This window comes from Triturus cristatus, chromosome 2_1, assembly GCF_964204655.1.
Source record: "Triturus cristatus chromosome 2_1, aTriCri1.1, whole genome shotgun sequence".
NCBI classification, from domain to species: Eukaryota; Metazoa; Chordata; class Amphibia; order Caudata; family Salamandridae; genus Triturus; species Triturus cristatus.
The window spans coordinates 324,822,884-324,847,874 of record NC_140581.1 but is presented as its reverse complement, the minus strand read 5'-3'; positions in this window follow the sequence as shown (position 1 = coordinate 324,847,874).

Sequence of the window (24,991 nt, the reverse complement as noted above, 5' to 3'; positions counted from 1 at the left end):
GTGTGTATCAAAGGTTATATTAGGGTGAGAGGAGGTCTGCCACTCTATCACAAGCATGATGGCATCAGTGATATCATCAGTGATCTCATTTGAGATGTCATCAGTGATGTCATGAGTGATGTCACTGACCATGTCATGAGTGATGTAATATGTGACGTCATCAGCAGTGCATTGCGGGCGCGCGAGTTATAGTTAGCTGAACTAACTATAACGGGGGAATTTCAATGGTTTTGTACAAGTGAAAAGTCCAGCTAACTATAACACCCCTGAAACCTATGGTTTTTTCAGTGAATTTCTGAGGTTTTTTAAATGCTAAGTCCTAACTATAACGTGCCTGAAACCTATGGTTTTTTCTGTGAATTTCAAAGGTTTTTTAAATGCTAATTTCTAACTATGCCTACAGAGATAGGACATGTGAAGAAAGAAGAAAAACTGCACAGAAAGAAAAAAAAGAAGTGCAGAAAGAAGCAACAGAAGTCCTCAAAGACGAAGAAAAGTGCAGGAAGAAGGATAACGTGCAGAAAGAACTAAAAGAAGAGCAGAAAGAATCCTTGTTGCAAAATCATCCTGTACCCTCAACTTTTTCAGACGGATACTGGTGGTAACTGAGTCTGACTAACCAGTCCTAGAGCCAGTGCTATGTTAAAAGACACTTAGAATACAGTGAAAACACCTACATACACTATGGAACATTATGCGTTGGGGTCCCCCTGTGATTAGCATGACCTCCTCTGTAAGCCCCTAGTATATAATAGGGCAGGGGGGTTAAAACTACCTCTTAAAACAGACCACAGGGCATTTTTGCACACGTTAACTCAGGCCCCGTCCCTCCCTTCACCATTGTGTAAACACACCCTGTGTCCGTTTTTAGTTTGGAGATTAAGTTCATTTGAATCCTGAGGGTCCCCAGGGTCCAACTAGCCCACTAGGTACCTCCAGTAAGTGCCACAGAGCTGCGTTGCAGAGAGGTGTGAAAAGTGGCACGGCCTGGACCACCTCTCTGCAATGCAGCTCAGTGGCGCTTACTGGAAGCACTTGGTGGGCTAGTTAGCCCCCAGGGGCCCTCAGTATTGAAGGGAAATTATATCCCCAATTTAAAACGTGCCATAGTGCGTGTTTGCACATGTCACCTCAGGCCCCATCCCCTCCCTTCACCACTGTGTAAACGCGCCCTGTGGCTGTTCTAAGTTGAGAGATTAAGTCCCCTTGAATCCTAAGGGTCCCTAGGGTCAAACTAGACCACTAGGAACCTCCAGTAAGCGCCACAGAGCTGCATTGCAGAGAGGTGTAAAAAGGGGCTTGCCCTCAGAACACCTCTCTGCAGCGCAGCTCCCTGGCGCATACTGGAGATGCCTGTTGGGCTAGTTGGCCCTCAGGGACCCTCAGTATTGAAGAGGAATTAATTCCCCAACTTACAACTCGCCAGGGGGCGCATTTGCAGAGTGCTTCAAGGAGGGGGCGTGGCCTCCGGCACAATGCCAGTCTTTTATTTATTTTAATTTTTTAAGAAGGGGGGCTGTGTGGTTCCCCTTCTTATTCTAATTTATTGGCCCTGATGACCCCATCCCCCAGGGCCTGTCTCCTAATTATATTTTTTTGACCCCAATCCCCAGGGCCGGCCACTGTTTTTTATTATTTTTAAAAAACATATATTTATAGAAACACCTAGGACATGCTGGACAAACCGTACGTACCTATCACATGACGATTTGCGTGATATTCATTAAAAGGCGACTATGCATACAATGAATCCACGTGGAATGTATTTACACCACTAGTGAAGCTCTGACATGTCTGATGCCCTACCGTGCCTAATCCCGGTAGACACCCTTGTCGTTTATTTATACAAACATGGGTAGCTATTGACGGGCACATTTAATACACATGCACACCAAGCCATTCAAAGGGGATTCGACAAGAATTAGACCAAAACTATGCAAGAAACCCCCCTCACGGTTAATAAAACACACATCCACTGCCGGATGTGTAATACTTTTTATTTTACTCTCTGGAAAGGGGACGAACATCACTTGAGAGTCACAGCGCGCTCCTGACAGAGCCCAATGCTGTGTTACACCCACCATTGCCTGCTGAGTGCCACACACCTCTGTGTTGTATTCCACCAGCTAGTGCATATGCTATGACACTCTCTAGCCCATGTGCACTGTAACACCACCCCGTGAATATGTCATGCCACACTTGTCTTCGCACGGGTTATATTGCCCCATCTAACGTGCCTTCCTCGATGCCTATGTTATAACGCACAGTGCTATGCCATACATATTACAATCTGGGATCCATATCTTTGTTACAGTGCACATATTTTATATTACAACTTTAGAGACTAGTTAGGTTACACAACACTGCCCTGTGCATATTACACTCCAAGGCGCATATCGCATAGCACGCGCTAGTGCCTGTGCTATCTCGCGCTCTCCAATGAATCTGTCATTGCGCCCAATGTATTGCATATTATATTTCACGCCCGGTTCATCTTATATCACACTTTTTGGTGCATAGTTTATACCATACACTATATCTAGTTTTAATTTTCAATCGTGCTCTCAGGACTATGTTCTATATAACACTGTGTTCACCTAACCTTTTCACGGGCATTACATTTTGCGTTAGGGTGTGGAGGGTCAGGGGGTGTTTCTGCCAAGTGAGCCCGGAGTCACAGTCACAAACGCCCTCTTCTTCCTGAATAAAAGTGAGATTATGCTGCATACTTGTTCATATTTTAAGTAGTTCGCACAGACACACGTTTTAAAAACAATAACGTTCCTAATACCCGCCTTCTCTGAACAGTTAGCTTGCTGCCCCATCCCCCTCCTCCCTATCCTCTGTTGTGTGAATCCATGGACTAGCCTCCTCCCTCCTGCCATGCATGGTCTGATGTGCTGCCACTGCCCTTAATTTAGTATGATGTACCAGTCCACTCCTCCTGCCCTCCATTGCCCAATTCTATGCCCCATCATTGACCTCCTGCTTAAACTCTGTGCTTAGCTTGCTGCCCCTATTCTCCTTCCCCCTGCCCTCCGATGTCTTTGTGCATGCCCCTGCTCCATCCTTATTGCCCACCATGTTCCATGGACCTGCCACTCCTATCTACTCTGAGTGTTCTGTTGAGCTGCCACTCCCCTCCCACCTGCCTAGCATTGTCAGATGATTGTAATCTGTCCCTGCCACCTCCACCCTGCCTGTCCACATGCCATGCCCCTATCCTCTTCCTCCTGTCCTACATGGTCCATTGTACTGCCACACCCTTCTGCCCTCCCTGGTCTGTTGTTCTGCAACTGCTCCTCCTGCCTGCCCCGTGCGGTCTGTTGTGAGGCCCCTTCCCCTGAACTTTCTTGCCTGTGCACAGGTCCTGACCCTCCCTTCTATCCTCCATCGTCCTTTGTGCATGCCCCTGCACCCTCCTTCTTGCCCATCATAGCCATTGTGCTGCCACAAACCCTCCCACTTGCCATGCATGGTCTTCTGTGCTGCCATGGCCCCTCCCACCTTCCCTGTGTGGTCAGTTAGCTGCCCCTGACCCCCTCCCACCTTCCCTCCATGGTCTGTGTGTATGCCATCACAGTCTCACTGTTGCTCTTCATGGTATGTCTTGCTTCTAGTGCCCATCCTGCCTGACCTCCATGGCTATCTTGCTGCTCCTGCCCTGCCCCCTTGCCCCCAGACCTCTGTTTACATGTGAAGACCCCTACTCCCTCCCTCCTGGCTTGTCTGTTCCATTGTAATGCCCCTGATCCGTCCCTCCTGCCCTTTATGGTCTGTTATGCTGCAGCTTTCTCTCCTGTCTGTCCATTATGGTCAGCTAGCTACCATTGCCTCTTGCCCCTCTGTTCTCTGTTGTCCATGTGCATGGTCCTGTCCCCTCCCTCTTGCTTTCTATGAATTGTTGTGCTGCACTCCCGTCCCGCATGCCCTGTGTGGTGTATTGTGCTGCTGCAAACCCTGATGCCTGCCCTGCAGGGTCAGTTTGGTGTACCTCTCCATGTCCCTCTTGTCCTCTGTTATCCAAGTCCATGTCCCTATCCCATTTCCTTCCATGATCCAATGTACCATACTTGCGAACATTTTGAGCTTGGTAAGGGAGATTTTGAAAAAAAACTGGGGTATTGATTTTCCCCTTTGAGTTACATTGAAAAAGAGGAGATTGTAGACAGGAGACAGATCAAATGAAGCCCATTTGAGCTTAAAAACATTGGACGTTTCCTGGCTGAATCGGGTCTGTTGGCATGTATGGTTGTACTACCATTGCCTCTTCCTTCTGCCCACAATGGTCTATTACATTGCCACAGCCTCTCTTGCAAGTCCTGTATTGTTGGTTTGTTGCCCCTGCCCCCCTTTCCACTGCCCTCCATAGTCTGTTGTGCTGCCATGGCCCTTCCTGCCTGCTCAGTATGGTTAAATTGTTGCCTTTGCACCCTCCTACCTGCCTTCATTTTTCAGAGTCCGTGCCCCTGGCCTCTGCCTCTCAACAGTATCCTAATGAACAACTTGATTGCTAACATTCTATATTTATTACAAAAGTTTGGAACGCCTGACGTCATCTTGATGTAATCAAAACTGTAATACCTAGAGCATTTCCTTTAGAAATTACATATATGAGAGGGTCTTATTGGCATCAAAATTATGGTTAGTGCTCTAAAAGACTAAAATAAGGACATATTTTCTGAGTTTTCAAATAGCGACAAAGCACTTTTAAATTATTTGTTATCTTTATATTTTTTTATCCAGTTGACCACTTGATTAAATGTTGCACTTAGGGAAGAGGATGTGGTGTTACTTCCAGAACTGCAGACTTTGCAACTGGGGAACCAGGTTGGAGTTTCTGCTTCAGCTCGACATTCTGTGATTCTGGTCAAATCACTTAGTCTCCCCATGTCTACAACCAAAATGAATTTGTTCTTGTGTGATGTAACCAATGCTCATGTAAAGCACTCCAATTCCTGACAAGTCTGCACTATATAACACTGCAAAAACACAAAATAATAAGTGTTTTGCACACTTCTGTCATTGGGCTATATGTGGGCTACATCTTGGTGATTTCTGGCTACATTTGGGCTCTTTTGTCTCCGGTGGCCATCTTGGGAGATTTATTTGTTATGAAGTTTCCTAATTTCCTCATGTACTGCAGTCTCCTCAGTAGGAAATGCTTTCAGTTTTTTACTTTGATTCCATCATGAAGGTATTCAGATATGTCACACATTTGCCATAAATTCTGAAAGTTAACACTCTAGTTGCTCATTAGATCACTGTAGTAAAACTACTGTTCACCATGGAAGTCTGCTCCTGGTATTAAAAGTGCATGTTTCAGTCTGCATGTCAGAATTGTTTAATGAAATAGAAGAGGATATGAGAAGTCACTCAAAATGTGCCCTCCTTTTCTTTCTTCAGCATTAATCATAATTTCTATGGCAAAATGAACCCCCTCATTGTGTTCCTTTTTAAATTAAATGTTTTAAGTGTTACCAGTTTATTCCAATCAAGATGGCTTCAGGTGTGCCATACTTTTGTCATAATGAAGACAGTAAGCGCTCTAGTTGTTTTTAAGAACACTCTGGGACATTCTGTCATTGGGCTATACTTGGGCTACATCTGGGTGATATTTGGGCTACATTTGGGCTCTTTTGTCTCTGGTGGCCATCTTGGGAGACTTATTTGTTATGAAGTTTCCTAATTTCCTCATTTACTGCAGTCTCCTCAGTAGGAAATACTTTCAGTTTTTTACTTTGATTTCATCAAGAAGGCATTCAGATGTGTCACACATTTGCCATAAATTCAGAATGTTAGCACCCTTTTTGCTCATTAGATCACTGTAGTAAAGCTACTGCTCACCAGGGAAAACTGCTGCTGGTATTGAAAGTGCATGTTTCAGTCTGCATGTCAGAATATTTTAATGAAATAGAAGAGGATTTGAGAAGTCACTCAAAATGTGCCCTAATTTTTCTCTCTGCAGCACTAATCATACTTTTTATGGAAAAATGAACCCCCTCATTTTGTTCCTTTTTAAATTAAATGTTTTAAGAGTTACCACTTTAATCCAAGCAAGATGGCTTCAGGTGTGCCATATGTTTATCATAAGTAGGACTGTTAGCGCTCTAGTTGTTCTTTGGAACACTCTGGGAAGCTGCAGTAGAACACAAAGGAATCAACTGACAGTCTCTGCCCTTGTTGGATGTACATGTTTTACTGAGAATGTCAGACTTCATTCTCACATGACTGAGAAAGATAATGTGAATTTACAGAAAATAAGCTCTCAGTTTAGCTTATAGATCACCTTCCAAACCTCTGTGGGAAAAGCATGAGAAAATATTTTTCTCTCTATCATGATATCCCAGCAGAAGGCTTTTTCACATGGTGAAATCACCTTAGAACATACCACAATTCCTAAAATGAGTATGGTACCATCAACAAATGATTTATAATGTAACTAAAGTCTTAAAACCTTCTATTAACTACAATGCTTTTTAATGAGGTGCTATCATGTATATTGGTCCCAAGATGGCTGCCAACACTTCTTGGATGAAGTGCTGACAGCCAATCAGATCTCAGGATGAGATGTGTGGTTAGGCTCCGCCCACATATATATATGATTTTACTTTTGATTTTCTCAGGAACTACTGAACAGATTGACACCAGACCTGCAAATGGCACATCCCTGACCTGAGGACTACCTCTATGCCAAATTTAAAGTAATTCTGTTCAGCCGTTCGGGCTGTACCTTGGACTAAAGGTCCCTACGGAAAATTGCATAGGGAAAACGCGTTTTGGGACCCCCCTTTTTTCTCAGCCCCCGCTGGACGAATCCCCCCGAGACTTTCAGGGTAGGAGCGGAGCGGAGCGCCCCACCTATTTTGAAAATTTCGCGAGGATTCGTCAACCGGCGCCAAAGTTATTCCAAATAGAATGTTGCGGATTTCCTATGGTAAGAGGGTCCTAACTATAACTACCTACTGGCGACCGCCAGTAGGTAATATATATATATATATATATATATATATATATATATATATATATATACGTTATAGTTAGGAATTAGCATTTAAAAAACCTTGTAAATTCACTTAAAAAACCATAGGTTTCACACATGTTATGGTTAGCTGGACATTTCACTCGTAAAAAACCATTGAAATTCCCCAGTTTATATCCAATAGCACAATCCCGATAAAAGTGAAGGCTGTCTAGCAGGGCGGTCCATGCAGGGGCAATCGGCAGCCCCGAATATACCACACCAACAATTTCCAATACGAAATCACGCACGGACACCAGGGAGATTTGCAGTTCAAGCTGTTTATTTACTGCAAGAAAATTGCAGTAAATAAACCAGCTTGAACTGCAAATCTCCCTGGTGTCCGTGCGTGATTTCGTATTGGAAATTGTTGGTGTGGTATATATATATATATATTCACTGAAAAAACCATAGGTTTCACACACGTTATAGTTAGGAATTAGCATTTAAAAAACCTTAGAAATTCAGTGAAAAAACCATAGGTTTAACACATGTTATAGTTAGCTGGACATTTTACTCGTAAACAACCAATGAAATTCCCCCGTTATAGTTAGTTCAGCTAACTATAACTCGCGCGCCCGCAATGCACTGCTGATGACGTCACATATTACATCACTCATGACATGGTCAGTGACATCACTCATGACATCACTGATGACATCTCAAATGACATCACTGATGACATCATCCAGTGAATGTGTGTTTTTCTGAAAATTAAATATGTTTTATATATGTATATCTCAAGGTCGATGGAAGAATAAATGGGTATATAAGTGTCTAAATGGATGATTTTTATTTGAAAAATTGATTGTGTAACTGACTGATTAAGTGTATCATAGTGAATACATGGCTTAGTGAGTATTGTTTAAATATTTAAATATCTGTATCAGTCTCTCTCTTTGTGTATAAGTGGCTGCATGGGTTGGTGAGTAGCTACATGAGTGTCTATATAGGTTATTTGTTGGTTTTTTGAGTATCAGTGTCTGATGTCTGTATGGTTTGGTGGGGGGTATTACGTAGTGCATAGGTGCATGAATGAATGACTCAGTCTTTGTATGTGTTGAAGTCAGCATGTGTGCAGGACTCTATGGGTGCATGAGTGTGTGTATGGGTGTGTTAGTGAGTGATTGACTGTCTCTATAGTGTCTTTATGAGTAACTACATATGTTTTAAACTAGTATATGTGACTATTGGTGTATATAAGTGAGTATATGTGAGAGTGAGAGATTGAAAGAGTTCCTGAAAGAATAAGTATGTGGTTCTATAAGTGATTGTTTAAAAGAGTAAGTATGTGTAAGTTTCCGTAAAAGTAAGTGTGGTGGTGTGTGTATAACTGTATATTTAAGTAAATGGATGTTTGATTCTTTATTAGCATGAGTGACTATGTGTGTGAGTAACTCCATGGATGAGTGGCATTGTGTAACAGGGTGTATAGGTGTATGAGTACATATGATGAGTGAGTACATGTATGAGTGACTGTATAGGACTGTTGGTGAATGAGTGGATGTGTATGTGAATCTTAGAATTACTGAAGAGGTTGTTGTAATTGGTATTGGTATGTCCATTGTTTTGAAAATGTTAGTTTGTATTTTTGAGTGTGTGTATCAAAGGTTATATTAGGGGAAGAGGAGCTCTGCCACTCTATCTCAAGGATGATGTCATCAGTGATGTCATCAGTGATGTCATTTGAGATGTCATCAGTGATGTCATGAGTGATGTCACTGACCATGTCATGAGTGATGTAATATGTGACGTCATCAGCAGTGCATTGCGGGCGCGCGAGTTATAGTTAGCTGAACTAACTATAACGGGGGAATTTCATTGGTTTTTTACGAGTAAAATGTCCAGCTAACTATAACATGTGTTAAACCTATGGTTTTTTCACTGAATTTCTAAGGTTTTTTAAATGCTAATTCCTAACTATAACGTGTGTGAAACCTATGGTTTTTTCAGTGAATTTGCAAGGTTTTTTAAATGCTAATCCCTAACTATATCGTTTTTGAAACCTTTGGTTTTTTCAGAGAATTTGTATGGTTTTTTATATGCTAAGTTATGTATTTTTAATTAAAGATATTTTTTTTTATTTAAATAAAATTACTTTATATTCATTTATATATTATCTGTATTTTTTTATAAATTATTTTTTTTAAAAATTCAATTTGGATATTTTTTTTTTTTTAATTTTTTATGTCCACTTTTTTTTTTTGTATAAATTCTTGGGGTGCGCGCTCTGAGCGCGCACCTAGTACTATTTTATGAATTCCGGCGTACGTTATTTACGTACGCAAATATACTTAATGGTGCGCGCTGGGAGCGCGCACCCAGTACGTATGCGTACGTACGTACGCATGCGTCCTACGCCCTCGACGCGGTTTACTTCCGCATACGCTAAAATTATGCGCAATAACGGTCGCGTATACGCGTGTTCAACGTATGCGTGCTAGGTACGCGTATATGACGTATGCACCTTCGCGTTTACGCGTTCGTGCATACGTCATCGCGGGGTGCGCGCACGGAGCTTGCGCAGTGCGCGCACCTCGGGTTTATACATAATAAAACAGTATTTCTTATTGGTTATCATTACTTTCAGTTTCTAATTGTATCAATACCACACCCAATCCCCTCATGGCAAGTCATGTGATCAAGAATCTTCACTTTTGATTGGTTTGACGTACTTTCTGTTCCAGATTCTTCCCAAACCACACCTACTCCCCTCATTATTAGTTCTGATTCCTTTGGAGAAGGAGCTATTCTGTTGTTGAGAGACAATGGCTGAACAGCAACCTACTTCAGACAGTGAGCAGGACACTCTTGAGAGGCAGAGGAACAGGAAGCAGAAAGACAGCTTTATATGGCAGTTTTTCACTTTTCCAGAGAATGAGAAAAAGGTAAATGCACCGAAAGTTACATGTGTACTTTGTAAAAAAGTCTTATCTCGTGGGAATCCTAACAAGAAATATTCTTTTAGCATTCACACTATGTTGAGACATGTTTACAAAATGCATCCAGTATCTTATCGTCGAGCTTCTGGAGAAAACCCTCCACCTGCTCAGCCGACGACATCTGCAGCAGCTCAACCGAGCACATCTTCGGCAGCTCAGGCGAGCACTTCAGCTGCGATGGTGCCTTCACCTGTTTCTATACCTCTTGTTGGTCCACCTTGTTTGGCGAGGTTGTCTACACGGTGCACTGATTGCGGTTCTCTTATTTCTGTGGGGGAGACCAGTCTTGATCTCCTTCAGAGAAAATTTAACGCGCATACGTGCACTAGGCCATAGATGTTTTTTCTTTTTTTGCGTTTTTCTCTTCCTGTTTCCCTCCATTAACTCAAGGGCTCTTTTAAGAGCCACTTATAAACGTAATCAAAAAATTTTTTTTTTAGAATTTTTTTTTGAAATTTTTTTGAGGTGCGCGCACCCTGCGCGCACCCATGTTTTTTTAAATTTTTTTTTTTTTGAGAGACTACAATTAAAAATTGAAAATGTGATTGTACAGAAGTACAAACCTCAAAACCCCACTCGCTTTAATTCCTTTTTTTTTTTTTTTTTTTTTTAAGTTTTTTTTCGGGTGCGCGCTGGGTGCGCGCACTCGGCGATATTTTTTTACAAAATATTAACCTTTTTTTTATCCCTACAAGGTCCTACTTTAACCCCCTTACAATGCCTACTGGGTCTATTTCTACCCACTCTGCCCCCTTTTCAAGTTCTCCCCCTTTGTTTATCACCCCCTCTTTATGGGATTGACAAAATGGCGGCCGCCGCTTCCTGATTTCCACCGATTCGAATGTTTACTAAGATCTAACAACCAATCAGAATTGCGCTCGCGCACGGCGAGGTGCGCGCACCCAGCGCGCACTCTGCGCGCTTATAGATATATATATTGATTTAAAGGCTATTTTCTCAGAATCTACTGAACAGATTTACACCAGACCTACAAAAGGCACTTCCTTGACCTGGGGACTACCTCTCTGCCAAATTTCTAGTAATTCTGTTCAGCCGTTCGGGCTGTAGCCCTGTCTAAAGGTCCTATGGAAAAATGCATGGGAAAAACGCGTTTTGGGACCCCCCTTTTATCTCAGTCCCCGCTTGACAAATCCCCCCGAGACTTTCAGGGTAGGAGCGGAGCGTAGCGCCCCACCTATTTTGAGAAATTCGCGAACATTCGTCGACCGGCGCCAAAGTTATTCCAAATAGAATGTTGCGGATTTCCTATGGAAAAGGGGTCCTAACTATAACTACCTACTGGCGACCGCCAGTAGGTAATGTATATATATATATATATATTTTATTCGCCAAAGATGCCCCAGCATTGAAAGGTGCACTCGACAGCACCCCTTGCCATTCAGCTCTTTTAGCCTCGCTGCAGCCTGCCTTTCATGCATCCTAGAGTGTCCTCATGCCGACGCGTTTCGAGGCCAACGCCTCTTCTTCATGGGCTTGAAGGGAACAGCATTCAAACAATCCACTTCCAAAATGCGCTTTTTATTCAATTCAATAGAAACGCCCTCAGTGGGCTTGGCTTAGTGCAACCTCTATTAGCAAAGCATTATGGGATATGTTGTCCCTGGAAGTGCATCTCATTATCCTTAGTAGGTAGAATGACCCGTTCCCATCAATTAAAAGCATATTGATAACCTGTAGTAGGTGGATGAGTTCGAAGCAGGCATTTGTTTGCAGAAGGGGCGCTGTGCTTCAAGGGAGAACATTTTTCTCACCACGGCCTTCCATTCATCAAGAAATGGTGCTCCTTTCCACGGCGGGGAAGAAGAGGCGTTGGCCTCGAAACGCGTCGGCATGAGGACACTCTAGGATGCATGAAAGGCAGGCTGCAGCGAGGCTAAAAGAGCTGAATGGCAAGGGGTGCTGTCGAGTGCACCTTTCAATGCTGGGGCATCTTTGGCGAATAAAAAATTTTACACGGCGGCCCGCCGTGGAAAGGAGCACCATTTCTTGATGAATGGAAGGCCGTGGTGAGAAAAATGTTCTCCCTTGAAGCACAGCGCCCCTTCTGCAAACAAATGCCTGCTTCGAACTCATCCACCTACTACAGGTTATCAATATGCTTTTAATTGATGGGAACGGGTCATTCTACCTACTAAGGATAATGAGATGCACTTCCAGGGACAACATATCCCATAATGCTTTGCTAATAGAGGTTGCACTAAGCCAAGCCCACTGAGGGCGTTTCTATTGAATTGAATAAAAAGCGCATTTTGGAAGTGGATTGTTTGAATGCTGTTCCCTTCAAGCCCATGAAGAAGAGGCGTTGGCCTCGAAACGCGTCGGCATGAGGACACTCTAGGATGCATGAAAGGCAGGCTGCAGCGAGGCTAAAAGAGCTGAATGGCAAGGGGTGCTGTCGAGTGCACCTTTCAATGCTGGGGCATCTTTGGCGAATAAAATTTTACACGGCGGCCCGCCGTGGAAAGGAGCACCATTTCTTGATGAATGGAAGGCCGTGGTGAGAAAAATGTTCTCCCTTGAAGCACAGCGCCCCTTCTGCAAACAAATGCCTGCTTCGAACTCATCCACCTACTACAGGTTATCAATATGCTTTTAATTGATGGGAACGGGTCATTCTACCTACTAAGGATAATGAGATGCACTTCCAGGGACAACATATCCCATAATGCTTTGCTAATAGAGGTTGCACTAAGCCAAGCCCACTGAGGGCGTTTCTATTGAATTGAATAAAAAGCGCATTTTGGAAGTGGATTGTTTGAATGCTGTTCCCTTCAAGCCCATGAAGAAGAGGCGTTGGCCTCGAAACGCGTCGGCATGAGGACACTCTAGGATGCATGAAAGGCAGGCTGCAGCGAGGCTAAAAGAGCTGAATGGCAAGGGGTGCTGTCGAGTGCACCTTTCAATGCTGGGGCATCTTTGGCGAATAAAATTTTACACGGCGGCCCGCCGTGGAAAGGAGCACCATTTCTTGATGAATGGAAGGCCGTGGTGAGAAAAATGTTCTCCCTTGAAGCACAGCGCCCCTTCTGCAAACAAATGCCTGCTTCGAACTCATCCACCTACTACAGGTTATCAATATGCTTTTAATTGATGGGAACGGGTCATTCTACCTACTAAGGATAATGAGATGCACTTCCAGGGACAACATATCCCATAATGCTTTGCTAATAGAGGTTGCACTAAGCCAAGCCCACTGAGGGCGTTTCTATTGAATTGAATAAAAAGCGCATTTTGGAAGTGGATTGTTTGAATGCTGTTCCCTTCAAGCCCATGAAGAAGAGGCGTTGGCCTCGAAACGCGTCGGCATGAGGACACTCTAGGATGCATGAAAGGCAGGCTGCAGCGAGGCTAAAAGAGCTGAATGGCAAGGGGTGCTGTCGAGTGCACCTTTCAATGCTGGGGCATCTTTGGCGAATAAAATTTTACACGGCGGCCCGCCGTGGAAAGGAGCACCATTTCTTGATGAATGGAAGGCCGTGGTGAGAAAAATGTTCTCCCTTGAAGCACAGCGCCCCTTCTGCAAACAAATGCCTGCTTCGAACTCATCCACCTACTACAGGTTATCAATATGCTTTTAATTGATGGGAACGGGTCATTCTACCTACTAAGGATAATGAGATGCACTTCCAGGGACAACATATCCCATAATGCTTTGCTAATAGAGGTTGCACTAAGCCAAGCCCACTGAGGGCGTTTCTATTGAATTGAATAAAAAGCGCATTTTGGAAGTGGATTGTTTGAATGCTGTTCCCTTCAAGCCCATGAAGAAGAGGCGTTGGCCTCGAAACGCGTCGGCATGAGGACACTCTAGGATGCATGAAAGGCAGGCTGCAGCGAGGCTAAAAGAGCTGAATGGCAAGGGGTGCTGTCGAGTGCACCTTTCAATGCTGGGGCATCTTTGGCGAATAAAATTTTACACGGCGGCCCGCCGTGGAAAGGAGCACCATTTCTTGATGAATGGAAGGCCGTGGTGAGAAAAATGTTCTCCCTTGAAGCACAGCGCCCCTTCTGCAAACAAATGCCTGCTTCGAACTCATCCACCTACTACAGGTTATCAATATGCTTTTAATTGATGGGAACGGGTCATTCTACCTACTAAGGATAATGAGATGCACTTCCAGGGACAACATATCCCATAATGCTTTGCTAATAGAGGTTGCACTAAGCCAAGCCCACTGAGGGCGTTTCTATTGAATTGAATAAAAAGCGCATTTTGGAAGTGGATTGTTTGAATGCTGTTCCCTTCAAGCCCATGAAGAAGAGGCGTTGGCCTCGAAACGCGTCGGCATGAGGACACTCTAGGATGCATGAAAGGCAGGCTGCAGCGAGGCTAAAAGAGCTGAATGGCAAGGGGTGCTGTCGAGTGCACCTTTCAATGCTGGGGCATCTTTGGCGAATAAAATTTTACACGGCGGCCCGCCGTGGAAAGGAGCACCATTTCTTGATGAATGGAAGGCCGTGGTGAGAAAAATGTTCTCCCTTGAAGCACAGCGCCCCTTCTGCAAACAAATGCCTGCTTCGAACTCATCCACCTACTACAGGTTATCAATATGCTTTTAATTGATGGGAACGGGTCATTCTACCTACTAAGGATAATGAGATGCACTTCCAGGGACAACATATCCCATAATGCTTTGCTAATAGAGGTTGCACTAAGCCAAGCCCACTGAGGGCGTTTCTATTGAATTGAATAAAAAGCGCATTTTTGAAGTGGATTGTTTGAATGCTGTTCCCTTCAAGCCCATGAAGAAGAGGCGTGTATTTATGAAAATGTGCTTGCTGTCGAGTGCGTCTTCATGCACAGGACATCTCTGGGTTTCATAAATACACGGCAGTCCGGCCGTGGAAGACTGCACCTCCCTGGAAAACATGGAAAAGGGGTCGCAAGGTCAGAGAATACGTCTCTGGCTTTTCATGCGAGACAGAAGCTTTTGAAATTAAACCGGCAAAGAATATCCAGAGGCCCACCGGAGGGCTTGACAAAATAAGATAAATAACTGCCTAATCACAACACCCACCGAAGGGCTTTACTAAGACTTCAAGGCTACAAACTACAGATAAACTACGGATACCAGAATCCTTAAAATGACTAACTCACCTGTGAGACCCACCAGAGGGCGGAGCTGTAGAATAAAGGCCAGCCTTGAATTCACGGTTGTGATCAGAGCGGACTGCCTATGAGGAAGGGGCCAGGGGGCCCTGAAACGCGTCAGGCGATTGTGTTCTGGATGTCATTTGCCGATTTCCCCTAATTAAAGCATTTGGAAAATGTGCTTGCTGTCGAGTGCATCTTCATGCACAGGACATCTCTGGGTTTCATAAATACACGGCAGTCCGGCCGTGGAAGACTGCACCTCCCTGGAAAACATGGAAAAGGGGTCGCAAGGTCAGAGAATACGTCTCTGGCTTTTCATGCGAGACAGAAGCTTTTGAAATTAAACCGGCAAAGAATATCCAGAGGCCCACCGGTGGGCTTGACAAAATAAGATAAATAACTGCCTAATCACAGCACCCACCGAAGGGCTTTACTAAGACTTCAAGGCTACAAACTACAGACAAACTACGGATACCAGAATCCTTAAAATGACTAACTCACCTGTGAGACCCACCAGAGGGCGGAGCTGTAGAATAAAGGCCAGCCTTGAATTCACGGTTGTGATCAGAGCGGACTGCCTATGAGGAAGGGGCCAGGGGGCCCTGAAACGCGTCAGGCGATTGTGTTCTGGATGTCATTTGCCGATTTCCCCTAATTAAAGCATTTGGAAAATGTACTTGCTGTCGAGTACGTCTTCATGCACAGGACATCTCTGGGTTTCATAAATACACGGCAGTCCGGCCGTGGAAGACTGCACCTCCCTGGAAAACATGGAAAAGGGGTCGCAAGGTCAGAGAATACGTCTCTGGCTTTTCATGCGAGACAGAAGCTTTTGAAATTAAACCGACAAAGAATATCCAGAGGCCCACCGGAGGGCTTGACAAAATAAGATAAATAACTGCCTAATCACAGCACCCACCGAAGGGCTTTACTAAGACTTCAAGGCTACAAACTACAGACAAACTACGGATACCAGAATCCTTAAAATGACTAACTCACCTGTGAGACCCACCAGAGGGCGGAGCTGTAGAATAAAGGCCAGCCTTGAATTCACGGTTGTGATCAGAGCGGACTGCCTATGAGGAAGGGGCCAGGGGGCCCTGAAACGCGTCAGGCGATTGTGTTCTGGATGTCATTTGCCGATTTCCCCTAATTAAAGCATTTGGAAAATGTGCTTGCTGTCGAGTACGTCTTCATGCACAGGACATCTCTGGGTTTCATAAATACACGGCAGTCCGGCCGTGGAAGACTGCACCTCCCTGGAAAACATGGAAAAGGGGTCGCAAGGTCAGAGAATACGTCTCTGGCTTTTCATGCGAGACAGAGGTGCCGATCACAATCCGGTAAAAACCGGGTACGAACCGTCGGACGGAGCATATTCTCCGTCCGACGCGTACCCGGTCGTCAAAATATACAAACATGGAATTACGATTCGCACGGGTACACCATTACCGTACGAATCGTAAAAAAGACCGACCGAACAAAAAACCCCTACCAATGCGATCCGGGAAAGCGCCGACCTGACGTCGGGACGCACGCAGCCAGCCATTCACGACCCAGGAATCACGATTCGCACCGACGTCACCCCGCACGGTGAATATTTTGCGGCAGCCAAAAACTGCCGGGAAATCAGGACGACGCGAACAAGGACCACCAGTACGCGACGGACAGACGATGACGCGAACAAGGAGGACCAGTACGTGACGGACAGACATGGACCCGAACCTACGAGTCATCCCTGCCCTCATAGCAGTCCACCTCCTCTACAGGTTACGACGCAGACGCCGCAGAAGGTCAGAATAACTAAGGGAGGGGGGAAAGTGGGGTGGGGTGGGGGTGGCACTACCAGGGCAGGCCACAAAACAACCACATGAGTGACACACTACACATGGCCTGGACATACCTGACTCCCATGCCCTGGTCACCACGAGGGGGTGGGGGCGTGTCCTGATAATCCAGCGACCGCCACAACGGAAGTCCGTCACCACGCGAACCGGCAACACAACCAGACAGGTACGTCCCGTACCCACGCCTGAAGAGCGTGGGTACGAGTCGGACCACGCCCACACACGTCACCCCAACAATGGCGGGACGGATCGCACCCACGTGGCAAAGGCCTGGGTACGGGCCGCACAAACATCACATAGCGTGGGGACGGATATGTACGGACCCTACCCCCACCCCGTATGCAAGGAGCGTACCCCCCACCCCAACAGTGAAAGTACGACCCGTACCCCCACCCGCGTATGCAAGGAGCGTACCCCCCTGCCCAACAGTGTAAGTACGACCCGTACCCCCACCCACGAATGCATGGAGCGTACCCCCCATGCCAACAGTGTAAGTACGACTCGAACCCCCACCCACGAATGCAAGGAGCGTACCCCCCAGCCCAACAGTGTAAGTACGACCCGTACCCCCACCCACGAATGCAAGGAGCGTACCCCCCACCCCAACAGTGTAAGTACGACCCGTACCCCCACCCGCGAATGCAAGGAGCGTACCCCCCTGCCCAACAGTGTAAGTACGACCCGTACCCCCACCCGCGGACGTACGGAGCGTACCCCCAGCCCAACAGTGTAAGTACGACCCGTACCCCCACCCGCGAATGCAAGGAGCGTACCCCCCACCCCAACAGTGTAAGTACGACCCGTACCCCCACCCGCGAATGCAAGGAGCGTACCCCCCTGCCCAACAGTGTAAGTACGACCCGTACCCACACCCGCGGACGTACGGAGCGTACCCCCAGCCCAACAGTGTAAGTACGACCCGTACCCCCACCCGCGGACGTACGGAGCGTACCCCCAGCCCAACAGTGTAAGTACGACCCGTACCCCCACCCGCGGACGTACGGAGCATACCCCCAGCCCAACAGTGTAAGTACGACCCGTACCCCCACCGGCGAATGCAAGGAGCGTACCCCCCTGCCCAACAGTGTAAGTACGACCCGTACCCACACCCGCGGACGTACGGAGCGTACCCCCACCACACCAGTGTCAGTAGACTCGTACCCTCACCTCTAATGCAGTGTGCGTAACCCCACCGTGTATGTGCCAAGCGCACATATCCAGAAATCGGAGGTGTGTGTGCAGAGTCCACCCAGCAGTGCCCTGAGACAGGAGGGGTGGGTGCAGAGTCCTCCCAGCAGTGCCCAGACACAGGAGGGGTGGGTGCAGAGTCCTCCCAGCAGTGCCCTGACATGGGTGTGGAGTCCTCCCAGCAGTGCCCTGAGACAGGAGGGGTGGGTGTGGAGTCCTCCCAGCAGTGCCCTGACACAGGAGGGGTGGGTGCAGAGTCCTCCCAGCAGTGCCCTGACACAGGAGGGGTGGGTGCAGAGTCCTCCCAGCAGTGCCCTGACACAGGAGGGGTGGGTGCAGAGTCCTCCCAGCAGTGCCCTGACACAGGAGGGGTGGGTGCAGAGTCCTCCCAGCAGTGCCCTGACACAGGAGGGGTGGGTGTGGAGTCCTCCCAGCAGTGCCCTGAGACAGGAGGGGTGGGTGCAGAGTCCTCCCAGCAGTGCCCTGAGACTGGAGGGGTGTAACACATGTGTGTGAGGCCAGAATTATCCACATGCATACTGGCTACAAGGGAACATGTCCCCATGAACTCATGTCAACAGACTCCACACACAAGTACAGTGATCACCAAGGATGCCACGATTGTCGCAGGTGGAGACATGGCCCTGCATGCATGGCCAAAGTAGAAGGGCTCCGTCACACACACAGCTCATGTAGACACAGCTCTGCGCTAAACATTGGGAACACCCTGCAGGGAAGAAAGCTGGGTACACAGAGGAAGGAATACACCCTTGGACAAGTGCACCATGCAGTAACTGCCTACATGAACAAAGAAAGTTAGCCAACACCTTGTGATGGCACACAGATCACAGGGTCCCACCAATGAGCAGTACACTACTACATATCCCACACACCCAAACCCTTACACACCACCCAAAACCATGTAGCAGCCCCACCAACACCAATACCAGCATAGCAGTAGTGTGATAATGAAAACAAAATTAAGCTTTATTCTGCAGGAGCACAATGTCCGTGGATCGCAGGCAGTTCAATCTTCACAAAGCCCATAGGGCAGTCAATGATTCTCAGCTGGATGGGGGACACAGTGGGATGCGTGTCCCCTACCTTGCCTGCACAGTCAAATGGCATCGTCTTCCACACTGGTGAGGGCATCAGGGGGGGGGGGGAGCAACAGGCACCGCAGGGACATCAGGGCAAAGGGGCGGCGTTGTGGGTGCAGGGATGGAGGAGTCCACCACAGGGGGTGGGTCAGTGCCAAAGGCGGAGGCCAGGATGGCACTACACACCTTTGCAAGGTCATCCAGGGAGTCCCCTGCACCCGAAGGGACCTCAGGCCCCAAGGAGGGGGGGGGGTCAGAGGGATGGGTCAAAGCGCCACCGGGGGAGGGTGGAGACAGGGGGGGAGACTCAACCACCCTGACCGGGGACCTCCGTGACCGCTTGCGTGGTGGTGTAACTGTGGGGCTCAGGGACAGAGCGGCCATGAAGGAGTCCTTGGGGGAGATGTGGCCAGGAGAGCTGAGGGGAGGGGATTTGGAGGGAGTGGACTGGGTGGAATGCGGACTCCCACTATGGCTGCGTGTCACACGTTTGCCCCCCGACCCAGTGGGTGTGCCTACCTCACCCTGTGTGTGCGTGTCAGGAGGAGTGCGGTGGACCTTCCCTGCTGGTGTGGTGCCCGTGTCCGTTGATGTGGGTGCATGCCGACGTCTGGGTGTACGTGTGACAGGCATGGGAGTGGGAAGTGTGGATGGGGCAGGGGTAGGTGGGGGGAGGTCGCGCTGCAGGAGACCCACTGCTGCAGTCAGTGTGGAGTCGATGGACCTCAGCAAGTTGCGTTGGTCAGCCTGCGATGAATGAATGCCCTCCAAGAAAGCCTCGATGTTGGTGAGGGTTTTGCCGTGGGCATGGAGGACATTAAGGATCGCAGCCTGACCAACCTGCAGTTGCCGCTGGATGTCCACAGACTCTGCATTGGCGGCAGCAGTGGAGACAGGGGCAGGGGGCGCGGTGCCTGGCAGGAAGGAGACATGCTGTGACCGGGCACGCTGGGAAGGGACACGAGCAAGTGGGAGGCGGCTGGTGGAAACTGAGGGGGCGGTGCGAGGTGTTGTTCCGCTGTCAGCTGCTGGTGCAGCCTCCGCCCACTCGGAGACATCGTCCCCGGACCTGTCAGCTTCGTAGTCTGATGTGCCAGTCGACAGGTCCTCGGCCACACTCTCCTCCGCCTCTGTCCCACTCGATGTGCCAGCCCCGATGTCACGGCTGGCACTGGTGCTCGGTCCCTCCGCCTGGTCTGTGTCCATGTCTCCCTCTGTGTCCCCCGACGATGCTGTGGGCAGGGTGGAGAGACAGAAATTATTCAGACACCTGTACACATCTGTCACATGAGTCCAATCTACATAGGTAACATTGCATGGCCTGAAAAGGAAGATCCCTAACATCTACTGAACAGGGTACCGATGTAGGGCATGCAACACACAGTTGGTTGAGCCACCATGCCACTGAAATACCATGGAGAGCATGAGACAATAGCGAAACACAGGAAAAGGAGTCTGACATAGCACCCAGGTCCTGGGGACAATCCAGCACTGCATCTGCACCACACAGCGTTTGCGAAAATACCGATGACCAGGGACCATATCCATGAACTTGAGACACATGCTGCATAGGTAATGCTGAAAACATGCACAACATGACTCGGTCACTGCACATTGCGTGTGTGTCCAGGCACATCACACACTGCCCAGACCCAGCAAGTGGTAATCAGGATTTAACACATAGGCATTGCCCGCCCCAACAAGACCCTACACGAGGCAAATTGTGGAGACACAGGTGGCACCAACATCTCATGGTCTGGGTGATACACACAGGGGCAGGCAAAAAGCAAGATTGGACGCCAAACAGCCAAGGTGCGCCTGTACAAATAATGAGGTACCAGTGCCCATCCTCAGATGAGTATAACAAGACACACAGGCACTGGCAACTGTGAGTATGAAGAAGGACAATCAGGTCAGGCTGCACAGTGGACACCTGTACAAATTAGCACGTCTATATACATGGTGACAGGGGACAATGGCACAGAGCACAACTTACGCTGTAGACACTGACAGTGGCCACGTTCATGATGACACATACACCACTGAGGAAAAGGTGCCCCAGGGGACAGTAGTGGGCACGCAACTACATGCTACTGAATGGTAATGACAGCAACACACGTCACCATCCCTGCACTATGTGTATCGCACAGTCATGCACATCATGTCACAGGCCACTACATAGGACATGCGCGCTGTAAGGCATGACACATGAGAGACCAACTCCCATGTCTGGAGTCAGCATCAGTGCCAACTGACATGGAACCCACATGCAGTGAACTTGACAGTGCACAGGCAAGGTCCCACAACCTGTTACACACCACCCCCACACATGATGCTACAGACATTGTTCCCGTGGACAAAGCGCCAGCCTACATTACCCTGGGAAGGAGTGACTACACACAGACCAGGGAACACATTGCAAGGAGGGGAAGGGTGGCAGGGGCACAGCGCTATACTGGGCCAAACAGGATCTGCACAGCACCTTTAAACCCTGCCAGTGGATTCATGCTACTGTGCCCTTACAAATGCCGGTGACACACAACAAACACACATGTACCTACCCCCTTCCGGCTGCTGCATCGCCTGTAAGCGCCTCTCCAGGTCTGGAAAGACCACCGGCAGCACACGCCTGTGGAGGTGGCTCAGACGGCGGCGGCCGCGGTTCTTGTGGCTCTCAGGTGAGTCCCCCAGCAGGAGCCGTGCAATCCTCCGCGTCCAGCACCGGATATCCTGCCAGCGTTTCCTCACCTGGGCCAGGCGCCGCCTCCGACCATCCACACCCCTCACGGCACTGACGGCGGTCAGCCAGATCTGCTCCTTGGCAGTGGCGCCTACCTGTGAGGAGGAACAAGTGACACCACATCAATACACCAGCCACATGTCACAGAGAGACATATGGGTACAAATTAGCTGGTAACAACAAGGCATGTCATGCAGCCAACGCATTGCACCTTTGTCATAGGGACATCATCCCCTGGTGAGGGAAAAAGCAGTACGTGCCACAGTGGGTACACAGGTGGAATGATGGCAATGTCACAATCAATGATCTAGGCTCACACTGTGCATCACACCCACCCCTCCTGGCTCAGGGCACTGCTGTGAGGACTCCACACCCACCCCTCCTGTCTCAGGGCACTGCTGGGAGGACTCTGCACCCACCCCTCCTGTCTCAGGGCACTGCTGGGAGGACTCTGCACACACCCCTCCTGTCTCAGGGCACTGCTGTGAGTGATAGGCCCCCACCCCTCCTGTCTCAGGGCACTGCTGTGAGGACTCCACACCCACCCCTCCTGTCTCAGGGCACTGCTGGGAGGACTCTGCACCCACCCCTCCTGTCTCAGGGCACTGCTGGGAGGACTCTGCACACACCCCTCCTGTCTCAGGGCACTGCTGTGAGTGATAGGCCCCCACCCCTCCTGTCTCAGGGCACTGCTGGGAGACATCAGGCACCCCCCCCCCTGGGACCCCCCCGACAGTACATGGCATGTGTGTTACACCTGGACGCAATGGCAGAAGTCACAGTCACCACATAGGGACAGTCTGTGGCAGTGGCCTATGCACTCACCTGATAACCTGGTCGCCCATACAGCATGGAGTACTGTGGGAGGATCACATCCAGCAGAGCCATGTTCTCCTCCAGGGTGAATGGCTGTGTCCTCTCCACAGCCCTTGACATGGTTCCAGGGAATCAGTAGCAGCAGCTGGGTCGACGAATGCAAAGATGTGCAGGCAAGTGCTCCCTCATGGGACCTGGCTGCCTTATATGTGCCCTTCTGCCCAGTCTCATGCACAGGAGTACAGAGAGATTGGTCACTCACATTTGCATCCTATGTTTCCACCAATCCCTTCAAACCTAGCAGTCTGTGGGTTCTCTATCGGTTTCATTCTCCTGCATGATGTCAGCCCCACAAACACATTGCAACAAAGTAGACAAATCCCAACTGACTTCTGCTGTGCACCTTCCAGAACAATTTCCAATTTTGAACTTGGTCTCCATGACAACCAGCATGCATGTAGGCCTTAATACTTGTCCCCCATGTAATTTGGAGCATCACACACAGGTACGGTGCGTGTGGGGGCCCTAGGGCACCCCAAATGCATGGCAACGGCCCGTACATGCATGCCTACGCTCTCCATCACTTTTGGTCTGCACGCGTATGCGTACTCGTAGTGGTACGGACCGAACACTCGCATCTACGCTCACTATCACTACGGGTACGCATACGCGTGCAGACCCATAGTGATAGTGAGCGTAGATGCGAGTGTACGGTCCGTACCACTACGGGTACGCATACGCGTGCAGACCCATAGTGATAGTGAGCGTAGATGCGAGTGTACGGTCCGTACCACTACGGGTACGCATACGCGTGCAGACCCATAGTGATAGTGAGCGTAGATGCGAGTGTACGGTCCGTACCACTACGGGTACGCATACGCGTGCAGACCCATAGTGATAGTGAGCGTAGATGCGAGTGTACGGTCCGTACCACTACGGGTACGCATACGCGTGCAGACCCATAGTGGTACGGACCGTACACTCGCATCTACGCTCACTATCACTATGGGTCTGCACGCGTATGCGTACCCATAGTGGTACGGACCGTACACTCGCATCTACGCTCACTATCACTATGGGTCTGCACGCGTATGCGTACCCGTAGTGGTACGGACCGTACACTCGCATCTACGCTCACTATCACTATGGGTCTGCACGCGTATGCGTACCCGTAGTGGTACGGACCGTACACTCGCATCTACGCTCACTATCACTATGGGTCTGCACGCGTATGCGTACCCGTAGTGGTACGGACCGTACACTCGCATCTACGCTCACTATCACTATGGGTCTGCATGCGTATGCGTACCCGTAGTGGTACGGACCGTACACTCGCATCTACGCTCACTATCACTATGGGTCTGCACGCGTATGCGTACCCGTAGTGGTACGGACCGTACACTCGCATCTACGCTCGCCATCACGATGGGTACACATACGGCAGCACTCCCACAGTGATTTGGGAACATGCACAGGCCCTCTCAGCAGCAGTACGGCGGATTTTACACATCACTGTGGTGATAGGCGACACACATGTCGGAATAGGGCGGACATACTTGTCCATGGATGGACATACTTGTCCAGGAATGGACACCAAGGCATCGTCTGTGCATTACCACATGTGTTGGGCACAGGTGTCACAGGCTGTGATGTGGAACATGCCTCCTGAGTGGAGGAGGCACCAGATGTATGATGAGATGTGTACATGTGTACTGTGTGAGGGTGCAATGTGTGCCAGGCATGCCCTTGACTCCTTTGACATGTGTGCATGTGGGACTGCGCACTTGGGGTGAGCGTCACTGGCATGGCACGGACACCAACACACGGAAGTGTCCCATGATGCCCGGTACAGGGGTCATGACACATGACTCATCACTACCCACAGTGCACAATGTGACTATGCCACACGTCCAGGGGTGGGGGTACGACTGGAACGTACTTGGGTGTAGGTACACGGGGGGGTACGACACGTCCTGGGGTGGGGGTACGACTCGAACGTACTTGGGTGTAGGTACACGGGGGTACGACACGTACTGGGGTGGGGGGTGTACATTGACGGTGGTACGACACGTCCTGGGGTGGGGGTACGACTGGAACGTACTTGGGTGTAGGTACACGGGGGGTACGACACGTACTGGGGTGGGGGTACGACTGGAACGTACTGGGGTGTAGGTACACGGGGGGTACGACACGTACTGGGGTGGGGGTACGACTCGAACGT